General features: G+C 37.8%; 1 protein-coding gene across 1 annotated transcript in view; it reads right to left on the reverse strand.

Moving 5' to 3' along the window:
* Dok6 (docking protein 6) overlaps positions 1-15,186 on the reverse strand; it is a 411,556-nt gene that overhangs the window by 225,950 nt on the left and 170,420 nt on the right. The window lies entirely within an intron of this gene.

Raw genomic sequence — 15,186 nt, forward strand, 5'->3', positions numbered from 1 at the left:
GAAAGTAATACAAGAAGACAAGGTCTGGGTTTTCCCTAGTTGCCATTGAGGGCTCTATGCCCATATCCTGGCTTACAGAGGAGGCCCTGTGGGTACCTCAGTGGCCCTTATCCTCTGAAAAATTAGAGGCCGCTACAAAATTAATTGAAGAGCAAGTTAAAAATGGCCATTTAGAACCTTCTACTTCCCCTTGGAATACACCTATTTTTGTTATAAAAAAGAAATCAAGAAAATGGAGACTTCTCCATGATTTAAGAGCCATTAATGCGCAGATGCGGCTGTTTGGCTCAGTGCAATGAGGCCTACCTCTGCTCTCTGCTTTACCTAAGCAATGGAGGATAATAATTATAGATATTAAAGACTGTTTCTTCTCCATTCCCCTACACCCACAAGATAGACAAAGATTTGCATTCACCTTACCTGCTATTAATCACCTTGAACCTGATCAGAGATATCATTGGAAAGTTTTGCCTCAAGGCATGGCTAATAGTCCTACCGTGTGTCAACTGTATGTACAAATGGCCCTTAAACCCGTTAGGAAACAATTTCCTTCCCTGCTTTTGATTCATTTTATGGATGATATTCTTATGTGTCATAAAGAGTGGACCATTGTGCAGAACTCGTACCCTTTATTAATTGCTACATTAGAACAGCTGGGTCTGCATATTACCACAGAGAAAGTTCAAATTTCAGAAATTGGTTCCTTTTTAGGGACAGTTATTTACCCTGAGAAAATAGTTCCTCAAAAATTAGAAATTCACAGAGATCATTTACATACCTTAAATGATTTTCAAAAATTATTAGGTGATATAAATTGGTTAAGACCATTTTTGAAAATTCGCTCTGCTGAATTGAAACCTTTGTTTGACATTTTGGAAGGAGATTCTCACATTTCCTCACCAAGAACACTAACACCGGCCGCAAGCCATGCCCTGCGAATGGTAGAGGATGCCTTACAGGAGGCCCAGCTAAAACACATTGATGAGACTAAAACTTTTAATTTGTGTGTCTTTAAAACCAGACATTTACCAACTGCTGTGTTATGACAAGACGGGACCTTATTATGGATTCATCCCAATACATCCCCTGCAAAAATTATTGAGTGGTATCCAGATGCAATTGCTCAGCTTGCCCTTCGAAGATTAAAAGCAGCTGTTACTCATTTTGGGAGGGAGCCTAAAGTTCTGGTAGTACCTTATACTACACATCAGGTTCAAATATTAACTGCTACTTCCGATGTTTGGGCGGTGTTAGTCACTTCCTTTAATGGCCAAATAGATAATCATTATCCTAAGCATCCTATTTTACAATTTGCCTTGAGTCAGGCTGTTGTTTTCCCACATATTTTATCTCAAGAACCACTCCCAGATGGGGTAGTGGTATATACGGATGGGTCAAAAACAGGAGTAGGCACTTATGTGGTTGATGATAGAGTTACATCTAAACAATATAATGAAACTTCACCTCAAATTGTGGAATGCTTAGTGGTACTGGAAGTCTTAGAAACCTTTCCAGGCCCCTTAAATATTGTATCTGATTCCCTTTATGTGGTAAATGCAGTTAAAGTCTTGGAAGTTGCTGGATTAATTAGGCCCTCTAGCAGGCTTGCAAAAGTTTTTCAAAAGATTCATTCTACTTTGGTTAATAGGAGATATCCTGTTTTTATTACACATTTTAGGGCTCACTCAGGTCTACCAGGTCCAATGTCTCATGGAAATTACCTGGCGGATCGAGCCACAAAGTTGGTTGCTATCGCCCTATCCTCAAAATTGGATTTGGCCAAAGACTTTCATAAAAAATTTCATGTGACAACAGAGACATTACGTCGTCGGTTTGATAAAACTAGAAAAGAAGCTAGAGATATAGTTACTCAATGTCAGAACTGCTGTCAATTTTTACGCGTGCCTCATGTGGGAATTAATCCACGAGGAATTCGACCATTACAGATTTGGCAAATGGATGTTACCCATATTCCATCCTTTGGGAGACTTCAGTATTTACATGTTTCTATTGACACCTGTTCTGGAATCATTTTTGCCTCCCCTTTATCGGGAGAAAAAACAGCACATGTTATCCAACATTGCCTTGAGGCCTGGAGTGCCTGGGGAAAGCCTAAAATTCTCAAGACGGATAATGGACCAGCTTATACTTCTCAAAAGTTTGGACAATTTTGTCACCAAATGGAGGTGACCTACCTGATGGGCCTTCCATACAATCCTCAAAGATAAGACATCATATAACGGGCTCATCACACTCTAAAATCTTATTTAATAAAACAAAAATGGGGAGTCGAGGAGGCTCTACCCTTAGTGCCACAAGTAACCATTTCTATAGCACTCTTTTCTCTTAATTTTTTAAATTTGGACAGTCAGGACCATTCGGCTGCTGACCGCCATTGTTTAGAGCCTGACAGGCCAAAAGAGATGGTCAAGTGGAAGGATGTCTTGACCGGACAATGGAAAGGCCTGGATCCTATTTTAATAAGATCCAGGGGAGCTGTTTGTGTTTTTCCGTAGGAAGAAAACAATCCATTTTGGCTACCAGAACGACTGACGCGAAGGCTCGTGGCAACTGAAGATGACCCCCTGAAGGATTCATCTGCAGAAGTTTCCAGTCCTAATTTGGATCCTCCAGATTTGGGTTCCTAGTGTATGGGGGGAACAACGATGGGCTATATTATCTGCTTTTCCTAAACCCATACTTGTTAGACATGATGCTGTGGTGTTTCCAAGATTTCTTACAACTAATAAAACCATGGGGTTGCCTTATCTTCCCTATGATAAAACCCATGCCCTCCTGGGGGAAAATCGCTCCTTGCCTGAACGGGGCTCTCTCTGCTTTCAGATTACTGAGACAGGAAACTGTATAACTCTCTCGAAGAGAGCCTTGGGGTGGTTTTATGACAAGAGAAGCTGGGTTAAATTAACAACTAAAAAGAATAATAATGAAAAGGATAATAGTTATGTCAATGAGTTCTCACAGTCCTTTTTGCAACCGGGCATTTAGATAAATGGAACATTTTTTATCACCCAACTTTACTGATGGGAGGCATCCCCGTCAACCTAAGGTCTCCCCCTTTTGTAGTCAAGAAGATGAGAGAGTTGTTCTGCCCTGGTCTGATTGTCAATCCAGAGTAACACGATGGGCAGATACCAATGAAACTTTTTCCTTTTAACCCAATATGTTGGTGGATCCTGGAGCTGATGCGGTGATGAGAGAGGGCCCTTTTCTACAGGGCATTAGTATGAATCCCTTCCACAAATGGCTACTTTGTGGGATTAATGGCAGTTGTACCGACCTCAACTCCCTAGCCTTTCTCCAGGGCGGAGCGGCAGGAAGGGCATCCTTTATGGGAGTTATTAATGGAACTATCGTGAAGCAGAGTTCAGATCAGGCCCCTCAGTTGACAAATGCTATTCAGTTTATTACTGGAGTTAGCAAGATTATTGTAAATCAAATGGTATTTTCACCTACCCCAGTGTGTGTCTTTCCCCCCTTCCTGTTTATTCTTTCAAATTCCTCATTTGAAAACTGCACTAATGATTCATGCATGATGTCTCAGTGTTGGGCTGTTGGACAAGCTAAGTGTGCCATGGTTGCCAGGGTGCCACGATGAGTCCCTGTTCCTGTTGAAACCCCCTCTACCCTATCATTATTCAGACAAAAAAGAGACTTTGGTATAACTGCAGCCATAGTGACAGCGATATCAATTAGTGCCATTGCAGCTATGGCTACTGGGATTGCTATGGCAACCAAAGTCCAAACAGATGCAGCTTTAAATCAGCTATCCACTACAGTGGCAGAGGCGGTCAACATCCATAATTCTATGAGTGCTGAATTGAAAGGCGGATTGATGATTGTTAATCAGCGCCTAGATTTGGTAGAAGAAAGGTTAGATATTCTCTTTCAATAGGCACAATTGGGATGTGAAAGAAATCTGGGAGCCCTCTGTATTACTAGTGTTCAATATGAAAACTTTACTCGAGCAGCTAATTTGTCCAGACAATTGTCTCGTTACCTAGCAGGAGAATGGTCAGAAGGATTTGATGAACTTCTTGAGAAGTTGCGAGCAACGGTGGTGGCCATCAACTCAACGCATGTGGACCTTTCACTGACTGAAGGACTCTACTCCTGGATCTCTTCGGCCTTCTCTTTCTTTAAAGAGTGGGTGGGAGTCAGCCTGTTTGGTATAACCCTGTGTTGCAGATTAGTGTTCATGCTTTGGTTGGTTTGCAAGCTCAGAGCTCAACAGAAACGTGACAAGGTAGTTATTGCCCAAGCACTTGCGGCCCTAGAACAAGGTTCATCTCCCGAAGTCTGGTTGTCTATGTTAAGGAAATAGCCAGCAAACAGATCCCTCAGCAGTTGCACCCCAAGGATTCAGCCCATTGCACTGTGTTGGTGAGGAGTCTTGGCCTGGCTGGTCCTTGTCTGTGTAGCTCTGGTACCTGAATATTGATGCAAACAGCCCTTGCACCCCTGGGAGATGGCTCCATTGCACAGGGACAGGTGTTTGCATCTCTTTCTGTCTCCCTTAGCCCTTGCACCCAGAGGACTTGTTTCCATTGCACCTGGTAGGGTAGGGGAGACTGTATTTAACTATCAGTCCTTGATTGCTTATTCCCCCAAGATGGAATTTGCTTGATCGGGCTTGAGTTTGAGTCATGATTGGTACCGAGCCAGACAGGCCAAGGGCAGCTCCGTCTTAATAAAACAAAAGACATATCTCCCCAGGTTTGGATGAACCTGTTGCTGAAGGAATAGCAGCCTCGAACTTCAGTTCTTGCACCTCTTGGGGCTCAGTCCCATTGCACAAGAGAGAATGAGTCGAGCTGCCATAATTTTTCTCAGGCCAGCTGCCATTGGTCCCAATGACAGGAATAGGTTGACGCCATAAGCCAGAAGCACACCACTAGCTGTGAGTCCACCCCATAATGGGCCTTGCGAGTGGCCACAACCTGGGGCGCACATTCAGAGAATGCCAGGTATGGGTGCGCAACCCTCGCTGCCTAAGACAGGGAACTCACCTTTCATTGGTGCTGGTTATGGATTCACGTCAGCTAGCCAAAGACAGGGGACATTGGCCAGTGCCTGTGATTCTTATTAAAACAAAAAGGGGGAGATGTGGAGAGCTGCGGTGGGCAGAGATGGCGCTGGCATCCAGTGCTCTCACAAGTTTATAGATTTACTGCCTTTGTGCAAGGGAAAATGCGCGCCAAGACATGGCCCATCCTGGGGCGTATATGCACTTCTGGGCAAGCAGTCAATCAGAAATGTACTCGCCGCTCCAGGGTGTATTTAAACAGTGCCTTTTCGGGGCCTGGGGTCTTTCCTCTACACATCGTAATAAAGAATTGCTGCAGAAGGACCCTGTGTCTGCGTGCATTCTTGCTGGCGAGATTATTGCGCGGGACATTTCTTCACATCTTTGTCAGCATCTGCTATCACCTGAGGTTTTGATCTTAGCCATTCTAATTCGAGTGAGGTGGAATCTCAGGGTTGTTTTGATTTGCATTTCCCTGATGACTAAGGATGTTGAACATTTCTTTAGGTGGTTCTCAGCAATTCAGTACTCCTCATTTGAGAATTCTGTTTAGCTCTGCACCCCATTTTTAATAGGGTTATTTGATTCTCTGGAGTCTAATTTCTTGAGTTCTTTGTATATATTGGGTATTAGTCCTCTATCAGATGTAGGGTTGGTAGAGATCTTTTCCCAAGCTGTTGGTTGCCTTTTTGTCCTACTACAGTGCCCTTTGCCTTACAGAGCTTTGCAATTTTATGAGGTCTCAATTGTCAATTGTTGATCACAGAGCATTAGCCATTGGTGTTCTGTTCAGGAAAGTTACGCCTGTGACCATGTGTTTGAGGTATTCCCCACTTTCTCTTCTAATACTTTCAGTGTATCTGGGTTTATGTGGAGGTCCTTTATCTACTTAGACTTGAGCTTTTTACAAGGAGATAAGAATGGATTGATTTACGTTTCTCTATATGCTGAATGCCATTTGACCTAACACCGTTTGTTGAAAATGCTGTCTTTTTTACACTGGGCAGTTTTAGCTCCTTTGTCAAAGCTCAAGTGACCATAGGTGTGTGGGTTCCTTTCTGGGTCTTCAATTCTATTCCACTGATCTACCTGCTGGTGTTTGTACCAATACCAAGCAGTTTTTATTCACTATTGCCCTGTAATACTGCTTGAGGTCAGGATGGTTATTTCCCCTAGAAGTTCATTTATTGTTGACAACAGTTTTTGCTATCTTGGGTTTTTTGTTTTTCCAAATAAATTTGAAAATTCCTCTTTCTAACTCTATGAAGAACTGAGGTGGAATTTTGATGGGATTTCATTGAATCTGTCGATTGCTTTCAGCAAGATGACTATTTTTTTTATCATATTAATCCTGCCAAAGAACATGGGAGATCTTTCCATCTTCTGGGATCTTCTTTGATTTCTTTCTTCAGAGACTTGAAGTTATTGTCATTGATTTTTCACTTGCTTGGTTCGAGTCACACCAAGGTTTTTTAATATTATTTGTCACTGTTGTAAAGAGTGTCATTTCCCCAATTTCTTTCTCAGACTGTTTATCTTTCATGTAGAGGAAGGCTACTGATTTGTTTGAGTTAATTTTATATCCTGTCACTTTGCTGAAGTTGCTTATCAGCTGTAGGAGTTCTCTGATGGAATTTTTGTGGACACTTAAGTATACTATCATAATCATCTACAAATAGTGATATTTTGAATTCTTCCTTTCAAATTTGTATCCATTTGACCTCCTTTTGTTGTCTAATTGCTCTGGTTAGGACTTCAAATACTATATTTAGTAGATAAGAAAAGAGTGAAGAGTTTTGTCTAATCCCTGATTTTAGTGGGACTGCTTCAAGTCTCTCTTCATTTAGTTTGATGTTGGCACTTGTTTGCTGTATATTGCTTTCACTATGTTTAGGTATGGACCTTGTATTCCTGATCTATCCAAGACTTTCATCATAAATCGGTATTGAATTTTGTCAAGTGTTTTCTCAGCACTAAATAAAATGTTCATGTGGGGTTTGCCCCCTTTGAGTTTGTTTATACAGTGGATTATGTTGATGAATTTCTGAATACTGAGCCATCCCTGCATCCCTGTAATGAAGGCTACTTGATCATGATGGATGATTATTTTGATGTGTTCTTTGATTTGGTTTGTAAGATTTTTATTGAGTATTTTTGCATCGATATCCATAAGTGAAATTGATCTGAAGTTCTTTTACTTTTTTTGGGTCTTTGTGTGGTTTAGATTTAAGCATAATTGTGGCTTCATAGAACAAATTGGGTATTGTTCTTCTGTTTATATTTTGTGGAATAGTTTAAAGAGTATTGGTGTTAGGTCTTCTTTGAAGATCTGATAGAATTCTGCACTAAAACCATCTGGTCTTCAGAGTTTTTTGGTTGGGTGATTTTAATGACTGCTTCTATTTCTTTAAAGGTTATGGGACTGTTTAGTTGGCTTATCTGATCCTCATTTAACCTTGGTACCTGGTATCTGTCTAGAAAATTGTCTATCTCATCCACATTTTCCAGTTTTGTTGAGTGTAGGCTTTTGTAGTAGGATCTGATGATTTTTTTGAATTTCCTCATTTTCTGTTGTTATGTCCCCTTTTTCATTTCTGATTTTGTTAATTTGGATACTATCTCTGTGCCCTCTAGTTAGTCTGGCTAAGGTTTTATCCATCTTGTTGATTTTCTCAAAGAACCAGCTCCCAGTTTTGCTGAATTTTAGTATAGTTTGGATATGTAGCTTTGGCTGGTTTTGAACTTGTGATCTTTCTAACTATGGGGCTCTCGAATTACAAGTATGTGCCATTATTCTTTCAAGTTATTTTTTTAAAAAAGAAAAAAAAATGTTATCAGGATGATGATATTTTATTTTTGGTGTGTTCCTAGATTTGGTTTCAAGTATTTTAGTATTTTTGAATCATGTTCATAAGAAAAATTGGTCTGAAGTTCTGTTTCTTTGTTGAGTCTTAGTGTAGTTTAAGTATGGGGTAACTATAGCTTCATAGATTGAGTTTGGTAGTATTCCTTCTCTTTCTATTTCGTGGAATAGTTTGAGGAGTATTGGTATTATATTAGCTCTTCCTTGAAATTCTGGTTTCTTCCACTGGTTTCTGTAATAAAAAACATGTGACCCTGGGTTTTTATTGGTTGGAAGACTTTTAATGACTGCTTCTATTTCCTTAGTCATTATGGTACAGTTAAAAATGTTTATCTGATCCTGATTTAACTTTGGTAAATAGTTTATGTATCATCCATTTCATTAAGATTATCCAGTTTTGTGGAGTACAGTGTTTTGAAGTAAGAACTAATAATTCTTTTAATATCCTCAATGCCTGTTGTTATATCTCCTTTTCATTTCTGATTTTTTTTTTAAATTTGGATACTGTCTCTATTCTTTGGTTAGTTTAGATAACGGTTTGTCTATCCTGTTGATTTTCTCAAAGAACTAGCATCTGTGTTTATTTGTATTGATTTCTTCATTTCTGATTGATTTTAACTGATTTTAATGGTTGCCTGCCTTCTACTCCTTTTTGTTGTTGTGGTGGTGGTTGCTTCTTTTGTTGTTGTTGTTGGTTTTTGTTCTAGAGTTGTCAGGTGTACTTTTAAATTGCTTGCATGAGACTTTTCTAATTTGTTTATGAGGGCTCTGATTACTATGAACTTTCCCCTTAGCACTGCTAAAAGGATTTGTATACATTTTATTACTGCCTAGAATGAATTTCACCTTTTCTCATTCAACATAAATTAATATGTGCTGTTAGATTTTCTGTGATACAATTTTGTTGAAGGGTTTTTTTTGCATCTATTAATTATAGATATTCTATGTAGGTTTTAGGTTGTCATTGTATTGTTGCTTAATTTCGGTGTTAGGGTATGCTGGCATCATAGAATGAATTTGGATGATTGTTTCATTAGATTTCTGTAATTTTTATGAAGAATTGATAATAGTTCTTTGTAAGTAGTTAAGCTTGATAGTGAAGCCAAGTGTGTCAGTATTACCAACATGTGCCACCATGCTCAGCTTTTTACATGATTTCTGGAGTTCTAAAGTAAGGTCTTCAACTTATAGGTCAAGTTCTTTGTGGACTGATCTATCTTCTAAGATTAACATTTGTAAATAAATTAATTTTGCTCGATTGCATTAATTTTTCATTTATTTTATTTTCCCACTCTGTCCTGGTTCCTGTCACCTTCAAACAGACCTAGACATATCTGGGAAAAGGAAATTTTATCCAGTAAAAATGTCTCTGTAAGACTGACCTGTAGGCAAGTGTTTAGAGTACTTTTCAAATTAGTGATTGATAAGGAAGGACCCAATTCTTTTGGGCAATGCTATCCTTGTGCAGGTAGTCCTGGGCTATATGAGGAAATGAGGTTAACAAATCAGGAAGAGAAAGCAAGTAGGCACGGGACATTTCTCCTTGATTTCTGCTTCAGTTCCTGCCTTCAGGTTCCTGCATTAAATTTCTGCTTCCCACTCACTTCAGTGATAGAGTGCAATGTGAGATTTATAAATGGAATAAATCCTTTTCTCCTCAAGTTCCTTTTGTTCTTGATCTTTTTATTACAGCAGTCACAACCGTAACTAAGACATTCTTCTACTGATCTGGTGTTTAGTTTAATTTTTAAAACTTAGAAACTTTTTAAAAGAGATCCTCTCCCATTATTAGTGTCATAAAATAATAAATACACTTTTGAAGTTCCCTGTTCTGGGGAGTGGATAGAGATATAGCTCATATCAGAGAGCAATACTGTACTTCTTATTTATCTTTAGAGAAAAATTTATTTTCATACAAGCAATTCATTTATGTGTTTAATAATCTGTACAATGTCTCAGCCATTTCAAAGAAAAAGAAACCAACTTTTTAAATATATGAATATTTCAATATGTGGTATACTATATCTTAATTTCCATATAAGTAAATTGCAAAAAAATAATTAATTTTCTTGTTCCAGGTTTCAAGTCCCTTCTTGTCCACCATCAAAATACTTGAAGTCAATTGCCAAGGTTCAGCTCAACATTAATGTACTGAGGAAGGCAGCAAAGGTAGCTTTGGAGGTTGCCAAAAGCTTCTGGCTTCTGGCAACTCACATATTTCTTGCTATTCAGGGGCTCAAAGCTGATGGCTTCTGGCAATTAACTCCTGCTGATAGCAGCAGAGGATTAAGAAAAGTAACTTGGTTACTTGGGATCTTTACTCTTTGACTCATAGGCCTCTGAATGACCAGGTGAGAGGCTCAGACTTCTTAACTCTTCATGAGTCTGAGAGAAAAGAAAAAATAAGAAAAGAAAGAAAGTCAGGCACACACACACACACACACAACACACACAATGGATGAAGAAGAAAAATACTACACTGCCACTTTATTGTTGTTTTTAATACCTTCTCAGAATAATTGATCACATAGTTTTATAAGCACTTTTACATTCCATAAATTCATAGTAAATTTAAGTCAATAAGTCATAGGTCGAAAAAGCTTAACAAGTGAGAGCACAATTGTTTATGTGTCTTTCTATTAAGAATAATACTTGACTAAACATTCATTATCTGTAATTTTAAAGTAATAGTTTTATGTCACAAGTAGCATTGCTTTGTTAGGAGACAAATCATCTGCCTTGTGTCTTATTATATTGAAGTCTTATATAAATGACCCAGTCTACCATTTATTTTCTGTCTTTGCACCTGTAATAAATTACTCATTCCCAGTTTATGAGCTTTAGTTACCAGATAGTGTCCCTATTCCTAACCTAGAAGAAATGCTTTCCTTGATTGTAAATTTGTTCCTAGCTTGTTTTCTTTCCTAGTACAATTAGTCCGTGACATATGAAAGTTTACAGAGTTCCATTCACTGTTTTTTTTTTTTTCTATAGGAAGTTTGAAATTACTTGCACCAATTTAGGAGTTCTATAAAATAATTAGGAGTTCTATAAAATAATTATCAGGAATTATGAAATCATCAATTTGTCTATACAGCATTTCAACATGAAAGTACATCTTCATATTGATTCTGCAGATCTTCCCAATAGTGTAGGCAGGTGTCCAGGAATCCTTAGGATATATAACAGTGGCAGAAAAAGGATGTCAGCATGAATAAGCAATCCTAGGATTAAGGCTCTAGGGACTTTGCCTTTAGAGCGCACCCATAGCAGCCATGCAAAATGGTGGGCCAGCTCCAGAAATCTTACTTGCTTACTATAGACTTTCCTAAACAGCTTTTGACAGTCAACAGTTAAAACATTAAGACATTATTATACTCCTTAAACGACTAACTGCTAGCAAGGTGCTTCATTCTCACACTAAAAGAATTTCTAAAAACAAATAGTACTTTTGAATAAGTAATAATTTAAATGTGTTCATAATTTTTTTACTATAAGTTTAGAGAATTTGGATGCAACTTTACATGCATAGGAAATCATTCTTTTAAATTAGACCACAATGTTTTAGAGATCTCTTCATTTCTCAATAATTTTATATGAACCATGAAACCATCACAAACAATTCTAATTTAAGGACTAGCTTACTACTGAGTCTGTAAAATCTACATATGATAAGCATCAGTTTTTTTCAAAATGGATTGTGTGCACAAATACTGAATAGAATTTTGCCTTGTGCTCTTGGAAATCAGAGATTTTATTAGCAACATTTCAAACAAACCATTTTTCTTTATAGTTAATAATGGGAAGATTCAAAACTATAAATAATCTTTGATAATTCTAAAGTGATTAAAATTATTTAGTTTAAATAACATATGTGAGGTTTTTACTGTGATTTTTGTGAGCCCATCATATGGTAATTTTGATTCAGGATGATATTGGTGTGAACACAATGCCTAGGTTTTGAAGCTGTAAAGTTCAAAATATATTAACAGTATCAGGTAACAGTTCTATCTCTTGAAGCAGGTCTTAAAAGTTTGAAAAATTTTAATGAGATATGTTGTAACATTTGATTTCATATGCTTTTTTCCTTATGATTCCATTTGGCATGCACTTTCCTTGGACAAAAAGGATGAGGCATGATGCATTTTTCCACATTATAAGAAAGGATTTATCACCATAATGTATACTAGATTAGTCAGCTAAGTTAGAATATCAGTCTTCTTTAATATCAAGTTTTTTTCACCTATTTCCCTTTAGAATAAAGTCACAATGAACACATAACACTTGAAAAGTGATGAATTCATTCCACTTTCTAATTAAATATTCTCCTGCAAGGAATATTTTTCTATCTCTGTTCACATATTCATTTAAACTTTTATTTATGTCAATATGGTCTCAGGATATTTGTAACAATTTATAATCCCACTGTATAACTGTTGCTCAAATTCTGTGGATTTTCCCAACTAGTGAGCCTTTACGAATCTTATGATTAATTAATTAAGTTCTGTAGTTTGTTGCTTTATAAAATGATGTGAGTTCACCTTGACTAGTATCTGCCTTTTGTCTTAGAATCAGCAAGTTCTCCACGAATCCCAGTTAATTATTTTTAGAAACCAAGTTCTAGATTCTTAGTAAACTTGGGCATTTATTTTAAATTTTATTCTTTTCTGTCTTTCCCAGAAATTATTTAAGTACACTTTGAATTCAATTTACTGAGAACGCTGCTCTGTTGGTACCGAGCCTCATATACAGATGTGATGCTCAGGCTAGAGGAGATGGATGCCACCTGTGTGCTGTCACATTCCTCTAGGACACCTTGTTGCCTTGATTCCTAGAGTTCAACTGTAATCCTCATTTCAAGGTCAATACAACAAGAAGTACAGATGCACATATGGGCTGAGACTTTGTTATGAGCACAAATGTTTCTCAATCAATGTACCAGTGTTGAGACATGAAGAAGCTGGATGTTTTAAGTCTAGGCATATGGCACGATGCAAATACAGAATGCATGTGTAGTACTGACTTAATATATAGTCGCTAAAAAGTCTCTTTAGAATCAGAGTACAAAGAAGTATCTACCTTTCCTCTGTCCCTATGGCATATATCCTTTATCAGATAGGAGAAGTGACCATGGATGATGAGAAAGAATGACATGGAGCAACAAGAGTCTTTGGGAAGAAACTGAGTATATAAATACGTTTGCCTGCATGTTGTGTGATCGATTATTTCTAAAGAGATGAGGCACACAAATGTTAACTTATCCAAGACAGGGAGTCTATGACAGATTAACGATTGAAGCATTGTCAAATTGGGAGAACCAATGAGTTTTTAATTGGGGTTACTAACAATAGTATGGGTGAGGAGATACAAGAATCAGGAATTACACAAAAGCAGCTGTAACACCAGAAACTTCACCTCAACCTGAGTGATGACTCCCAAAATTTCAACTATGGAGTACTTCATGCAGCCTACTGGCAGTTCCATGGTCTAATTTCTTTCCCCCCAGTTTGACTGGTAAGAGTCTCTATTCTCAAGAACAGCTTCGTTCCCATTTACACTATTGGGTCCTCAATAACATTTCAAAAAAATTTTTTTTCGACCTGGGCCTGGTTCACCACAATTTAGGCAATCTGGTGGTACCCTGCTCCTGGGATGTCACCATATTGATGTCAAACTTAATTCGGACACCCTATCAGCATAGTGCACTAAAGCCCAGAACTCCTGGACTCAAGCCTCCCCAGTAGCTAGGACTACAGGCATGAGGCTATGCCAGAGCCTGGTAAATACAGAGGCGAATGCTTGCACCCAGCAATTGGACTGAGCATAGGATCCCCAATGGAGGAGTTAGAGAAAGGACCGAAGGAGCATAAGGGGTTTATAAGCCTATAGGAAGAACAACAATATCAACCAACTAGACACCCAGGGTTCGCAGAGACTAAACCACCAACCAAAGAATACACATGGAGGGACTCATGGCTCTAGCCACATATGCAGCAGAGGCTGGCCTTGCTGGTCATCAGTGGGAGGAGGAGCCCTTGGACCTGTGAAGGCTCAATGCCCCTGGTGTAGGGTAAAGCCAGGGCAAGGAGTAGGGCGTGGATGCGTGAGTGGGGTAAACCCCTCATAGAAGCAGTGGAAGGGGAGATGGTTTAGGGGGATTCTTTGGGTTTATTTGGGTGGGGATAGTAACCAGGAAAGGGATATCATTTGAAATGTAAATAAGTTAATTAGGTTTTTTTTCTATCTTTATCTCTGACCTTTGGTGACTTTGTTTTTTTAAATCTCCTGAGGCTCATGAGCCTCTTTCCTCTTCGAACAAACATTGCAGTTTCTAGATAACATTGCCATTTGGAGAAACAGGATACACACTATATGCGCATATATATATATCTCACACCAGGGAATATGTACACAATCATTTTTGAAAAATAAAATGTGAAAATAAGCAATGTTGTATCCTTTCTCATCATTTTGAGCCCTACCTTGAAAAACTAAATGATAGGAAACTGGAATGTGATCTATAGCTAATTAAATTGCAAAAGCCATTTGATTAAATATGTAAAATGGTACCATGTATTTCTACTATAACACTAATAATCATCAGAGTCAAAAAGATAATGTATTGAATTCATTAAGAAACTAAAGGAACATAAACTTGAGCTAATATTTCTCCAAAAATTGCAAATAAGATTTTATTCTTAATCATTATAACTAATACCATTTTTTTAAAAAAATTGACTCAAGAGTTATTTATACATCTCCAATTCTGATTATTGTAAAGTTGAAAACACTAGGCAGTGAAACATTAAAATTAGGATAATTATTATTATTATTATTTTGGTTTTTGAGAGACTACCTGAGGGCTGATAGGTAAAGGTGTTCAATGAATGCACTATTCAGTAAATTCCAGTACAGTGTAGCAAAGCCCCTATAAAATTAGACAAGAAGTTATGAACCATTCCTATTAGGCAAATTGACATCATCAGTTTTAGAATATATCCTTGTATTAATTAAACATAAACCTTTAGCCATATTTCCTCTAAAAATGATATCAAAGTTTCCCTAAAAACCTCATCATTACTTTAAATTCACGTCTTTTCAGGCTTTGGACATTTTGCCTGTATCCTTTCTATAAATACCTATTTCATTGAGCTGAACCTTTAAAAGGCAATAAGCCAAATAGTATGTTACATAATACAGAGATTGCTCCATGAAAAATACTGCAGGTTCAAAGGACAAACTTCTGTCTCCCTAATGTCTAAGTGTCTTATGAACTTAA

The sequence above is a fragment of the Grammomys surdaster genome, unplaced genomic scaffold, assembly GCF_004785775.1.
Source record: "Grammomys surdaster isolate TR1022 unplaced genomic scaffold, NIH_TR_1.0 189, whole genome shotgun sequence".
Lineage (NCBI taxonomy): Eukaryota > Metazoa > Chordata > Mammalia > Rodentia > Muridae > Grammomys > Grammomys surdaster.